This window comes from Giraffa tippelskirchi, chromosome 5, assembly GCF_054371585.1.
Source record: "Giraffa tippelskirchi isolate mGirTip1 chromosome 5, T2T-mGirTip1v1.2.pri, whole genome shotgun sequence".
NCBI classification, from domain to species: domain Eukaryota; kingdom Metazoa; phylum Chordata; class Mammalia; order Artiodactyla; family Giraffidae; genus Giraffa; species Giraffa tippelskirchi.
In genome coordinates this window covers 80693006-80705927 of record NC_137279.1, presented here as the reverse complement: position 1 = coordinate 80705927, position 12922 = coordinate 80693006, and the positions used below count along the sequence as shown (strand labels likewise).

At 37.6% G+C, this 12922-nt stretch overlaps 1 protein-coding gene across 6 annotated transcripts in view; it reads left to right on the top strand.

Moving 5' to 3' along the window:
* POU2F1 (POU class 2 homeobox 1) overlaps positions 1–12922 on the top strand; it is a 183342-nt gene that overhangs the window by 70039 nt on the left and 100381 nt on the right. For 4 of the 6 annotated variants that reach the window (XM_081489272.1, XM_081489273.1, XM_081489268.1 and 1 more), the window contains exon 2: positions 11080–11180. The exons of the other annotated variants lie outside the window; for them this stretch is intronic. The gene's annotated coding sequence lies outside the window, so the exon portion shown is untranslated. The remainder of the gene's footprint in view (positions 1–11079; positions 11181–12922) is intronic. 6 annotated transcript variants of the gene reach the window in all.

Sequence of the window (12922 nt, the reverse complement as noted above, 5' to 3'; positions counted from 1 at the left end):
CTCTTTGTGACCCCATGGACTACAGCACACCAGGCTTCCCTGTCCATCACCAACTTCCAGAGCTTGCTCAAACTCATGTCCATCAAGTCAGTGATGCCATCCAACCATCCCATCCTCTGTCGTCCTCTTCTCCTCCTGCCTTCAATCTTTCCCATCATCAGGGTCTTTTCCAGTGAGTCAGTTCTTTGCATCAGGTGGCCAAAGTATTGGAGTTTCAGCTTCAGCATCAGTCCTTCCAATGAACATTCAGTACTGATTTTCTTTACAATTGGCTGGTTTGATCTTGCAGTCCAAGGGACTCTCAAGAGTCTTCTCCAACACCACAGTTCAATGCATCAACTCTTCAGCGCTCAGCTTTCTTTATGGTCCAACTCTCACATCCATACATGACTACTGATAAAACCATAGCTTTGAATAGACGGACCTTTGTAGGCAAAGTAATGTCTCTGCTTTTTAATATGATGTCTAGGTTGGTCATAAATTTTCTTTCAAGGAGCAAGCGTGTTTAATTTCATGGCTGAGTCACCATCTGCAGTGATTTTGGAGCCCTAGAAAATAAAGTCCCTCACTGTTTCTGCTGTTTCCCTATCTGTTTGCCATGAAGTGATGGCAATCGATGCCATGATCTTAGTTTTCTGACTGTTGAGTTTTAAGCCAACTTTTTCACTTTTCTCTTTCACTTTCGTCAAGAGGCTCTTTAGTTCTTCTTCACTAAGGATGGTGTTATCTGTGTAGCTGAGGTTATTGATATTTGTCCTGGCAGTCTTCAGTCCAGCTTGTAATTCATACAGCCAGGCATTTCGCATGATGTACTCTGCATGTAAGTTAAATGAGCAGGGTGATGTTATACATCCTTGACGTACTCCTTTCCCAATTTGGAACCAGTCCGTTGTTCCATGTCTGGTTCTAACTGTTGCTTCTTGACCTGCATACAGGTTTCTCAGGAGGCAAGTAAGGTGGTCTGCTATTCCTATGTCTTGAAGAATTTTCCACAGTTTGTTGTAATCTACACAGTCAAAGGCTTTGGCGTAGTCAATAAAGCTGAAGTAGATGTTTTTATGGAATTCTCTTACTTTTTCTATGATCCAATGGATATTGACAATTTGATCTCTGGTTCCTCTGCCTTTTCTAAATCCAGCTTGAACATCTGGAATTTCACGGTTCACATACTGTTGAAGCCTGGAGAATTTTGAGCATTACTTTGCTAGCATGTGAGATGAGTACAATTGTGTGGTAACTTGAACATTCTTTGGCATTGCCTTTCTTTGGGACTGGAATGAAAACTGACCTTTTCCAGTCCTCTGGACGCTGGTGAGTGTTCCAAATTTGCTGACATATTGAGTGCAGCACTTTCACAGCATCATCTTTCAGGATTTGAAATAGCTCAACTGGAATTCCATCACCTCCACTAGCTTTGTAGTAGTAGTAGTAGTAGTAGTAGTAGTAGTGATGCTTCCTACGGCCCACTTGACTTCGCACTCCAGGATATCTGGCTGTAGGTGAGGGATCACACCATTATGGTTATCTGGGTTGTGAAGATCTTTTTTGTCTCATTCTTCTGTGTATTCGTGCCACCTCTTAATCTTCTGCTTCTGTTAGGTCCATACCATTCTGTCCTTTATTGTGCCCATCTTTGCATGAAATATTCCCTTAGTATCTCTATAATTTTCTTGAGATCTCTAGTCTTTTCCATTCTGTTGTTGTCTTCTATTTCTTTGCATTGATCACTGAGGAAGCCTTCTTATCTCTCCTTGCGCTTCTTTAGAACTCTGCATTCAAATGGGTATAGCTTTCCTTTTCTCCTTTTCCTTTTGCTTCTCTCCTTTTCTTAAATATTTGTAAGGCCTCCTCAGATAACCAGTTTGGCTTTTTGCATTTCTTTTTCTTGGGGATGGTTTAGATCACTGCCTCCTGTATTATGTTACAAACCTCTGTCCATGGTTCTTCAGGCACTCTGTCTATCAGATCTATTCCCTTGAATCTGTTTGTCACTTCCACTATATAATCATAAGGGATTTGATTTAGGTCATACCTGAATGGCCTAGTGGTTTTCCCTACTTTCTTCAATGTTCGTCTGAATTTGGCAATACGGAGTTCGTGATCTGAGCCACAGTCAGCTTCTGGTCTTATTTTTGCTGACTTTATAGAAGTTCTCCATCTTTAGCTGCTTCAGTCTGATTTCAGTATTGACCATCTGGTGATGTCCATTTGTAGAGTCTTCTCTTGTGTTGTTGGAAGAGGGTGTTTGCTATAACCAGTGCATTCTCTTGGCAAAACTCTGTTAACCTATGCCCTGCTTCATTTTGTACTCCAAGGCTAAACTTGCCTGTTACTCCAGGTATCTCTTGACTTCCTACTTTTGCATTCCAGTCCCCTATGATGAAAAGGACATCTTTTTTGGGTGTTATTTCTAGAAAGTCTTGTAGGTCTTCATAGAACCATTCAATTTCAGTGTCTGCAGCTTTACTGGTTGGGGCATAGACATGGATTACTGTGATATTGAAGTTTGCCTTGGAAATGAACAAAGATCATTCTGTCATTTGTGAGATTGCACCCAAGTACTGCATATCGGACTCTCTTGTTGACTGTGATGGCTACTCCATTTCTTCTAAGGGATTCTTGCTCACAGTAGTAGATATAATGGTCATTTGAATTAAATTCACCCATTCCAGTCCATTTTAGTTCACTGATTCCTAAAGTATCAGTTCACTCTTGCCAACTCCTGTTTGACCACTTCTGATTTACCTTGATCCATGGACGTAACATTCCAGGTTCCTATGCAGTATTGCTCTTTACGGCATCAGACTTTACTTCCATCACTAATCACATCCATAACTGGGTGTTGTTTTCACTTTGGCTCCATCTCTTCATTCTTTCTGGAATTATTTCTCCCCTCTCCCCCAGTAGCATATTGGGCATCTACCGACCTGGGGACTTCATCTTTCAGTGTCCTATCTTTTTGCCTTTTCATACTGTTCATGGGGTTCTCCAGGCAAGAATACTGAAGTATTACTGAAGACTGAAGAATACTGAGCCAGACCTATGTTTGAGTCTCCTGCGGAGGTACGAGTGGCGTGCCACAGGGGCAGGGGTTCTGGGTGCGCTACCTGGTCACACAGCCTGTGGCATAAGCCGTATTGGAGCAGCTCGCCATTAACCCCACCGTAGAGCCGCTGAGCAGATGACCTACAAACTTCAGAGGTCTGCATTTAGAGAGTATGTTTACGTGGTGGCTTAACATGGCCTTACATTTTGTGGAAATTTATTTTAATGTTATGATGGTGTGAAAAGCAGACCAGATTGTCATAACTTAAATTTCTTTTACTGACTTGGGTAAGGTAAATTACCCTGATTTTTACCCTATCCTGTATTCAGCCTGTGAAACTAAACATTGTTGAATTATAAATCTAGATTTTTCACATAGGAGACAAGTGGTTGGTTGTTGTTGTTCTGTCGCTCAGTCGTGTTTGACTCTTTGTGATCCCATGGACTGCAGCATGCCTGCTTTCCCTGTCCTTCAGCATCTCCTGGAGCTTGCTCAGACTCATGTCTGTTAAGTCGGTGATGCCATCCAACCATCTCATCCTCTGTGGTCCCCTTCTCCTCCTGCCTTCAATCTTTCCAAGCATCAAGGTCTTTTGTAATGAGTAAGCTCTTCACATCAGGTGGCCAAAGTATTGGAGTTTTAACTTCATTATCAGTCCTTCCAATGAATATTCGGGGTTGATTTCCTTTAGGATTGACTGGTCTCATCTCCCTGTAGTCCAAGGGACTCTCAAGAGTCTTCTTCAACACCACAGTTCAGAAGCATCAATTTTTTGACGCTCAACTTGCTTTGTAGTCCAACTCTCACATCCATACATGACTACTGGAAAAACCATAGCTTTGACTATACGGATCTTCGTTGGCAAAGTGATGTCTCTGCTTTTTAATAACACTGTATAGATTTGTCATAACTTTTCCTCCAAGGAGCAAGCATCTTTTAATTTCATGGCTGCAGTCACCATTGGCAGTGATTTTGAAGCCCAAGAAAATAAAGTCTGTCACTTTTTATAATGTTTCTTCATCTGTTTGCCAAGAAGTGATGGGACCAGATGCCATTATCTTAGTTTTTTGAATGTTGAGCTTTAAGCTAGCTTTTTCACTTTCCACTTTCACCTTCATCAATAGGCTCTGCAGTTCCTCTTTGCTTTCTGCCATAAGGGTGATGTCATCTGCCTATATGAGGTATTGATATTTCTCCCAGCAATCTTGGTTCCAGCTTGTGCTTCATCCAGCATGGGATTTTGCATAATGTACTCTGTACATTATATATAAGTTAATGTATAATGTATAAGTTAAATAAGCAGGAGGCAAGAGATAATGGCAAAGGATCATAGCATCTTAGATATGAAACCTGAAAGGTAATATTAAGAACCCCAAATGATGTTACAGAATTTAAACGTTTTATCTAGTTTTTAGAATAAACGTTATTACATAAATATCTAGTTATTTATAGGTTTTCAATATTATTAAGGAATCTTAAAATTTTATGAAAACTACCTTTTCTCTTTGTATTAAAATATGTGTATGTTTGTTCCCTTTTAAAAGTAAAAACAGTTCTTAACCTTTACTTAAATTATAGATTTCTAATGTCCTAGCTTTTCATTCTGATTGTTTTCAGTCTGATAGCTTTTCATGTCTGATCTTTCTGGCTTCATAGAACAGAGTATAGAACCCTGTACATAATAATTTACTTTTTTTATTATTATTATTTTTGACTGTGGTGAGTTTTTGTTGCTTTTCTTGGGCTTTTCTCTTATTAGGCAAATGGAGGCTATTCTCTAGTTGTGTTGTGCAGACTTGTCATTATGATGGCTTGTCTTGTTTTGGAGTACAGGCTGCAGGTTTTCAGGCTTCAGTACTTCCAGCACACAGGGTTGGTAGTTGCAGTGCCCTTGCTCAGTAATTGAGGTGCACAGACTTAGTTACCCTGAGACTTGTGGAATCTTCCTGGACTAGGGGTCAAACCAGTGTCCCCTGCATTGGCAGATGGATTCTTATCCACTGCACCACCAAGGAAGTTCTTAATTTCTTAAAAGTTTTTTTTTTTTTTGAGTGGACAAATTATTGGATGAATATGTATAAACATTATTTTAAAGTGATCTTTAGAGAATAATGATCAGTAGTCAGTATACTTAAAATGATTAACATGACATTGGTTACTTTTTAAAAAGTGATTTTGTAAAATTCTTGTTAGAAAATATTTTTGCATTTCTAAAAGAGAACTTGGTCAATGTGAAGAACACTTATATGAACCAAAAATCAGAAAATGGATCTGAATTTCAGCTGTGCCATCATTCACGAGAGTATTTCAAAATAAATCACACAGCCTTGCACACAATTTCCTAGTATGTACAACGAAGGGATTAGATTGATTATTGTTAACATTTCTCTTGTTCTAAAACTCTACAATTTTCATCCTTTGTTGTTTGTAAGAACCAGGAGAGATAAAGTTTACCTTTATGTTAGATTCAATTCTAAACCTAGTGATAGAGGACAGTGGTACTTAAACTATTCTTGTTAAACGATAAAGGAAAACCTTGAAAATGTTCGGTGGTAGTATGTATAAGCTGATTATGTTAAGATCAGTTGTGCCACTTTTATTTTCTTTAATGGCCTGTACTTTTCATCTTCCTAATTTTTCTCTAAGTATTGAGATTTTACTACAAAAGAATGGTATGTTTATAAGAAGGGGCTCAACCCAAATTGTGAAATGTTTGGAGGTTTATGGCCTCTTTAAGTATAAGGAGATTTTATGGAGTGGTCTACAATATAATACTGTTTTTTCTTTTTTTCAAGTTTCATTTTTTTAGGGTGAGAGGAGGTAGTTGGTGCTTCTCTCTTTTACATTGAGCATATTAGCTTATTATTGGGGAATTTTTCCAAAGTGAAAATAAAATCTGTTTAATGGTAAATTCAAGCTTAAAATGGAGAATTTTAATAGCTTCATTTGTCTCCCAAATGGTCTCGGATAGTAGAAGATTATCTGAGTGGCAATACTTTAGGGGCTCTCGTCCCTTCACATTGGGCAAAATGAAGTCCAGCTACCCTGTAGAAGTGCTGCTGACTTGGAGCTCCTGAGATCTGACATGCCTTTTCCACAGTCCTACTTGTTTTCTCTCACATTCATGTTAGAAAATCGTGTGCATGTATACACACACGTGCACACACACACTCCCAAATATCTCATTTGACTTGGCTCACATAATTAAAAGGTCAGACGCTTTAGAGATGGTAGAACTGGACTCTGGGTTGCTGCGCCCTCAGGTTCTTTTATTTATGGTTGCAAAACAACTTCCAGCAGCAACCAGGAAAATATGCTTCCTTGTTCGTGTCCAAAGAGAGGAGAGTCACCACTTACTGTCTATATTCAAAGTGAGAATAACTATCCCATAAAACTTCAGGAGCTCTTTCCTTGATTTTGTCGACCAAATTTGAGTAAAGTTCTTGTATACATACGCTCGTTTTTAACTTCACAAATAAATGGTAACAAAAACCTCCCCAACATACAGTTCATTCCTGAACGAGTCATTAGCTTGGGGGATTAGTTAATCTTTCAGATCTTGCCTTTATCCAAGTGGGAGAGTGGGAATGGCAACCAGTGTGGACCATTAGTATGTAGCCTGCAGTCAAACATCAAAGTCAATGAAATTGATAATACTGGATCAGTTCTGGCCCACTAGTGGCACTTTGGCAGTCACTGGTATAGTCAAAAGTGGACCAAGGAGAGGCCCTAAGGAACACCAATATTTGACAGAGGAGACGAGGAGCCTGCGAATCAGTTTCCTACTTACATTTATTCTGTATTGCTGCTTTGATGGAGAATTGTTTTAACAGTTTAAGACAATAATGATGACCTTAGGTATGTTTTCTTTATATTTCTTTTTCCAAGAGAATGGATTGCTGGAAATATGGTAAGCTTAGAAATTGAGATTTGAATTTATCCCTTAAGTAAAACTTTTCCCTTGAATATTTGAGTAAAAACATTCTTATAATTCAAGTGGTTCCTAATTTGAGAAACGAAAATAACAAGCAGGAGAAAACAAGTCAAATGTATCTTCTTTTCTGCTTCCTGCCTTGTTTGTAAAGTAAAGAATCTGACCTTTGAGTAAATTTCATAATGCTTCTTATCATAAAACAGATTACAAAATGATTCTTGGTGTAGGTAAACATTCTGCTTTGAATTTCCTAGGTTTTTTCTTTGTAAATTGTGACAGATCGTCAACTCACATAAAACATGATTTTAAAAGTGCATTTTGCAGGTGTAATTCTGAAGGTACTTGGCTTCCCTGGTGGTCCAGTGGTTAAGAATCCTCCACACAATGTGGGAGATACTGGTTCAGTCCCTGGTCTGGGAAGTCCCACAGGCCTTGGAGCAGTTAAGCCAGTGCACCACAACTGCTGAGCCCATGTGCAGTAGCTAAGGAAGCCGGCACACCCTAGAGCCCATGCTCTGCAACAAGAGAAGCCGCCACAGTGAGAAGCCCCTGCTCTCCTCAGCTAGAGGAAACACTCACAGCAACAAAGGCCCAGCACGGCCAAAAATAAAATAAATAACTATTCAAAAAATACTGAAGGCATTTAGCAATTTATTTTAAATTATGACCTTCAGAAAACTTCAGCTGGCTTGAATTCATTGATTTTAATGGTATGTGGCATATTTGATTTACCCAGTGGTTTTTCTCCATTATATCTCTCTGGTTACTTTAAAAACTACCTGGGTTTGTTTGTGTTTTTTTTTTTAAGTGCTGTTTGTTGTCTTAAAGGAAATAGAGAAGGAATTACAAATATATATACAGAAGTTAATGGAAAAATGAAAAGAATATTTTGTAGTGTGTAAACTCTAATGTGTTAGATACTGAGGAGGAACTGCATCCATGTATGATTCTTTTTTTTTTTCTTCTTCTTTTTTTTTGGCTGTGCTGGGTCTTCATTGCTGTGTGAAGACTTTCTCTAGATGCAGTGAGTGGGGGTTACTCTCTTGTTGGACTTCTCATTGAGGTGGCTTGTCCCCTGTGTTGGCAGGCAGATTCTTAACCACTGGACCACCAGTGGATACATACCACCAGTGGATACATACATGGATGTCTCTCCATGTATGTTTCTTAAAAAAAGTTTTCTTCTTCTTCTTCTTTTTTTTCTTTTTTTTACAAGTACAGCCATCCCTTTACATGGGGAATTGGTTTCATGACCCTGATGGATACCAAAACCCAAGGGTGCTGAAGTCCTTTGTATAGGATGGTATAGAATTTGTATATATCCCATATGGTACTTTAAATCATCTTTTGATTACTTATAATACCTAATACAATATAAAGGCTGCATAAATAGTTGTGAATATAATGCAGATGCCCTGTGAATAGTTACCAGCATGTGGCAAATTCAGGTTTTGCTTTTTGAAACTTTCTGGGTTTTTTTTTTTAAGTTATTTTTGATTTACATGGGTTGATTGAATCCTTGGATGCAGAACCCATAGATATGGAGGGCCAATTTTAGTGAAGAATGTTAAAATTCATGACTCAAACTCAGGCTCATCCCTACATACATGATTGATGTATTGGCAAAAAGATTATTCTCTTTTACTGTAAAGTAATAAATGGTTAGATTGTTGCCCTGTGTGTCTGAAGACCTCAGTGTTTGGAAATGTGTTGTGAGACAGTGATCTACTAGCCAACAGACTTAATACAGGAGGCGAGTGAGTTTTCCTTTACATTTTATTTTATTACCTTGCCTTACTTAGTTCCAGTGAGTCAAATAAACAGTTTCTGTTTCATATTCAGCCTCCTCTGAAATTTGACACTATGTGTCAGTGGTTCTCGAGCTTTAGCTTGCACCAGAATCTTCTGGAGGGTTTGTGAAAACATACATTGCTGGACTTCACCCCCAGAGTGTCTGTTTCCGTAGGTCTGGGATGGGGCACCAAGAATTTACATTTCCAATAATTTTCCTGAGGATGCTGATCTAGGTACTGCCCTTTGAGAATCACTGCTGTAAAAACATTTACTTTTAAGTAAAACCAATGAGGAGTCATACTGAATTTATTTAAGGGAAAGATATACACAGTATTTACTACTGTTTAGATTAAACTTCGGAGAAGGCAATGACATCCCACTCCAGTACTCTTGCCTGGAAAATCCCATGGACAGAGGAACCTGGTAGGCTGCAGCCCATGGGGTCGCTAAGAGTTGGATACAACTGAGCGACTTCACTTTCACTTTTCCCTTTCATGCAATGGAGGAGGAAATGGCAACCCACTCCAGTGTTCTTGCCTGGAGAATCCCAGGGACGGCAGAGCCTGGTGGGCTGCCGTCTATGGGGTCTCACAGAGTCAGACACGACTGAAGCGACTTAGCAGCAGCAGCAGGTTAAACTTACATTGTTTTTCTCTGGATGTTGGTTATTACATTAAGTGACCTACTGGGAGTACTCGTATAAACTATGTTTCTTTAGTAAAAAAAAAAAAAAAAAGACACTTTTCTTTTTTTTTTGGTATTGGGTTTTTACTAAGTACCATAATTGTTATTTCACTCAATGAGTATTAAAACTTTAAGCCAGTTTGAGGCCAGTACACAACTTCTTTGCCGTTGCCAACTGTGCACGTTTCTGTGGAAACTCAGGAGGGACTAGCAGGATCACTTTTGTTGGAATCACACCTGGCTTATTTGCATCCATTTTAAGTTGGGGAAATTTCAAAAGAATAAGAGGTCTGTAGATACGCCAGTGGAAGGCAGTAAGAGCTTGTCACTTTGTAACTATCACATTGGTCTAAAAGAGGAAGGATGAGTAGATTTTCCTTATTTGTTATAGTTCCTGCTCTAGAGGATTTTGATGGATGTGCTAAATAAAGTTCTGTTTATTTTGTGTATTTAGTTTCTGTTTCATGTTAGTATGTTTCTGTTTCATTTGGCTTTTTTTTTTAGGTATATCCTCTTACAACTTAACAGTTTTAAAAATATAGGTACATAATTAAATATAGATCATACTTTTTAAGAGAGGGAAAAAAATTGAAGTTTTTTTTTCAGTTGTAAAACATAGTAAAATGTCTTAATAAATTTTTAATCATTATTGGAGAATTGTGACAGAATTTTAGTGATCTCTCTTTTCAATATTATGAGCTAATATGAGCCTCTTCTCTCACAAAAATAGCTCCTTTTTAAGAAGATAGTTTGAATTATTTACATATTTGATTTTGTTTGCACTTTGAACTTAATTAAGCTCTTGGTTCAAAGTTTCATGAAGTAGTTAAGAACATCAGAATGTATAGAAAAAATTATGTTGTCTATTACGTGAGCACTGAGCACAGTTATACAAAACTCAAATGGTTCTCATTAATGTTGTACTAATTAATCATGTCATACTAATTCAGACAAAGCCATGTAGTAGAGATATGTAGTAGAGATAAATGGCAAATAAGAGGCAATGTGTGTACCAACTCTTCATCCATTAAGGCTGCTTGAAGCTACTGTGCAGGGTTCTGAGGCCTTGTGGCAAAGAATGTGATGGTCAATCAGTGACAGTAAATGTACATACCTGTGTGTACCAAATATTGACCTTTCTCATTTTCGGAAGACAAAATGTAATCTTGCACCTTTTCTCAGAATTCAGTAATAACAATCTATATTGATATATGCCCGTCATCTATGTGAGTGTGTTTTCAGCCAGTTGAAGTAGATGCTTGTAAGTTTGGAAGGAGGTTAAAGTCAGATTTTGAGGTCTTTTTTTCAAGTTAATGAAATATACCCTTAAAAGAAAATATGAAGTAGGCTATCAAGCTTCATGAAGGACCACCCCTTTATAATACGTATTCCAAGAATTTTCTGATTTACCTCTATGTTTCTGAAGTAACTGCAGGTGCTAGTATCCCTATTCTGTAGATGAGAAAGTAGGCACAAGAGAGATACCTGTTTCCAATCACTGTATGTTTAGGCAGCTAACCATTCCAGTGTTCCCCACTATTTGTAATTGTTCCCCCTTAAAGTCTTAGGTTATTTTATACAACTTACTTAGTCTTGCCTTTTTCTCTTTTTGTATTCATAGACTGGAAAAGTAAGAAGAGCTTTCCTGCCTTTTTAATTACCAAACTACTCTCAGGTTTCAGTGAATCAGTTCAAAGAAAGAATGCAGTCTTTCTATACCTGGTAAATATTTTATGCTAATAAAAGCTATTAATTTAGTGTCCTCTGATAAATCCAGGTGTTATGATGATTACCTTTAAGTTTGTGGAATGATTATAAAAATGACTCAATATATTATAGTTCATTTTTAACTCTGAAATTTGTTTGATATTTATTGCTATGATAGTTATGCTTAGAATGTCTGTGTCCTACCCAGCAATGGAAAACAGTTTAGGATTGGCCCTACGACTTAGATTTGGCTCTAATTTCTTTTGAAAAAGTTCTGAAATTAATGTAAATAAGGTACATGTTAAATCTCATTTTTATTGTGATAATATAACATTAGTAATAATCCCTATGTGGTAGTTTACTAGAAGTGCTTTGTAGTTTTATAAAGTTAATCTAGTAATCAAAATATTATAACCTGGATTTTACTATTTTACAAATGACCTAAGTGAATATTAGATTGATGAAGTAACTTGTTTAAGGAGTTCAGTTAGCCAGTGTAGAGCTAGGAGCAGAATCTAGACTCCTAATCTAGTGCCTTTTAAAAATTCTTATTTTTTAAGTACTTTAAATATAAATTAACTTGCTTAAGGGAATAAAAAACCATAATGACATTTCATGTGAATTTCCCTTTTGTATAACTTAATATAGCAACAGAGAAGCCAAAATAGTTTTATTTATTCTACATTAAATTTTTGTCTATTAATAGCAATATTAGAACAATTAATTAACTGCTAGGTGCCATTGAAGCTTTTAGATATGCTTTGTTCAAGTCTGAGGAGAACCCTTGGGAGTATTATTGTACCTGTTTTACAGATGAGGGAACTGAGGCTTAGAAAGAGTCATAGTTTAGAATTTTAGAGTTCTAGAACTGGAGTTTAAACACACTTCCCTCTGATTTCAAAGCCCATTACTAAACTGTGAAGCCTGTTTATTTTTGAAATTAAAATTTAATCATGAATCCAACCCATTCCTTATTAACTGATACTGATTATGGAATTATTTCCTCTTAACTCATCCATCCCAAGATTTGACCACTTTAAAGACATGTTGTAGCAGTGTGGAGAAACCACAGAATTGCATCTGTAGGCCTTATACCCCCTCAAAAATATATAATGTACTCAGTTGCTCAGTCATGTCTGACTCTCTGCAACCCCTTGGACTGTAGCCGGCCAGGCTCCTCTGTCAATGGGATTCTCCAGGCAAGAATACTGGAGTGGGTAGCCATTTCCTTCTCCAATTTATATAATATTTGTATATTATATATATATGTTTAAACTAATTTGAGCAAGTCCATATGTATATTTAGTGTGATTGAAAGTTTGTCTCCATGTTTCTACTTATTATAGTTGATCATCAAGCAATGATTATTTTCCTAAAATATTTTTAAAGTGGACCTTTCAAAATTAATTAAGAGGAGAACAAGATGCCAGAGGAGTAGGTGGACGTGGAGTACATCTCTCTCCACGGATACATCAGGAATACACCTTCAGACACAGAAGTACATGCAGAACACCAGCTGAGAGTAGACAGGAGTACTTGATCAGAGAGAAAGAATATATAGAACCACACAAAACTCAGTAGGACAAATGAACTAGGGAGAAAAACAGGAGTGTTAGTAGGACTGGACCTGCCCTCAACAGGTCGTGGAACTGAAGCAGGGGTCCAATCCCCACATCGGGGCAATTGTCTGAGTCAGAGGTGAAACATTTAAGGCTGAGAGTGAAACAGCTGATCTGTGGCAGCCTAAATGGAATGAG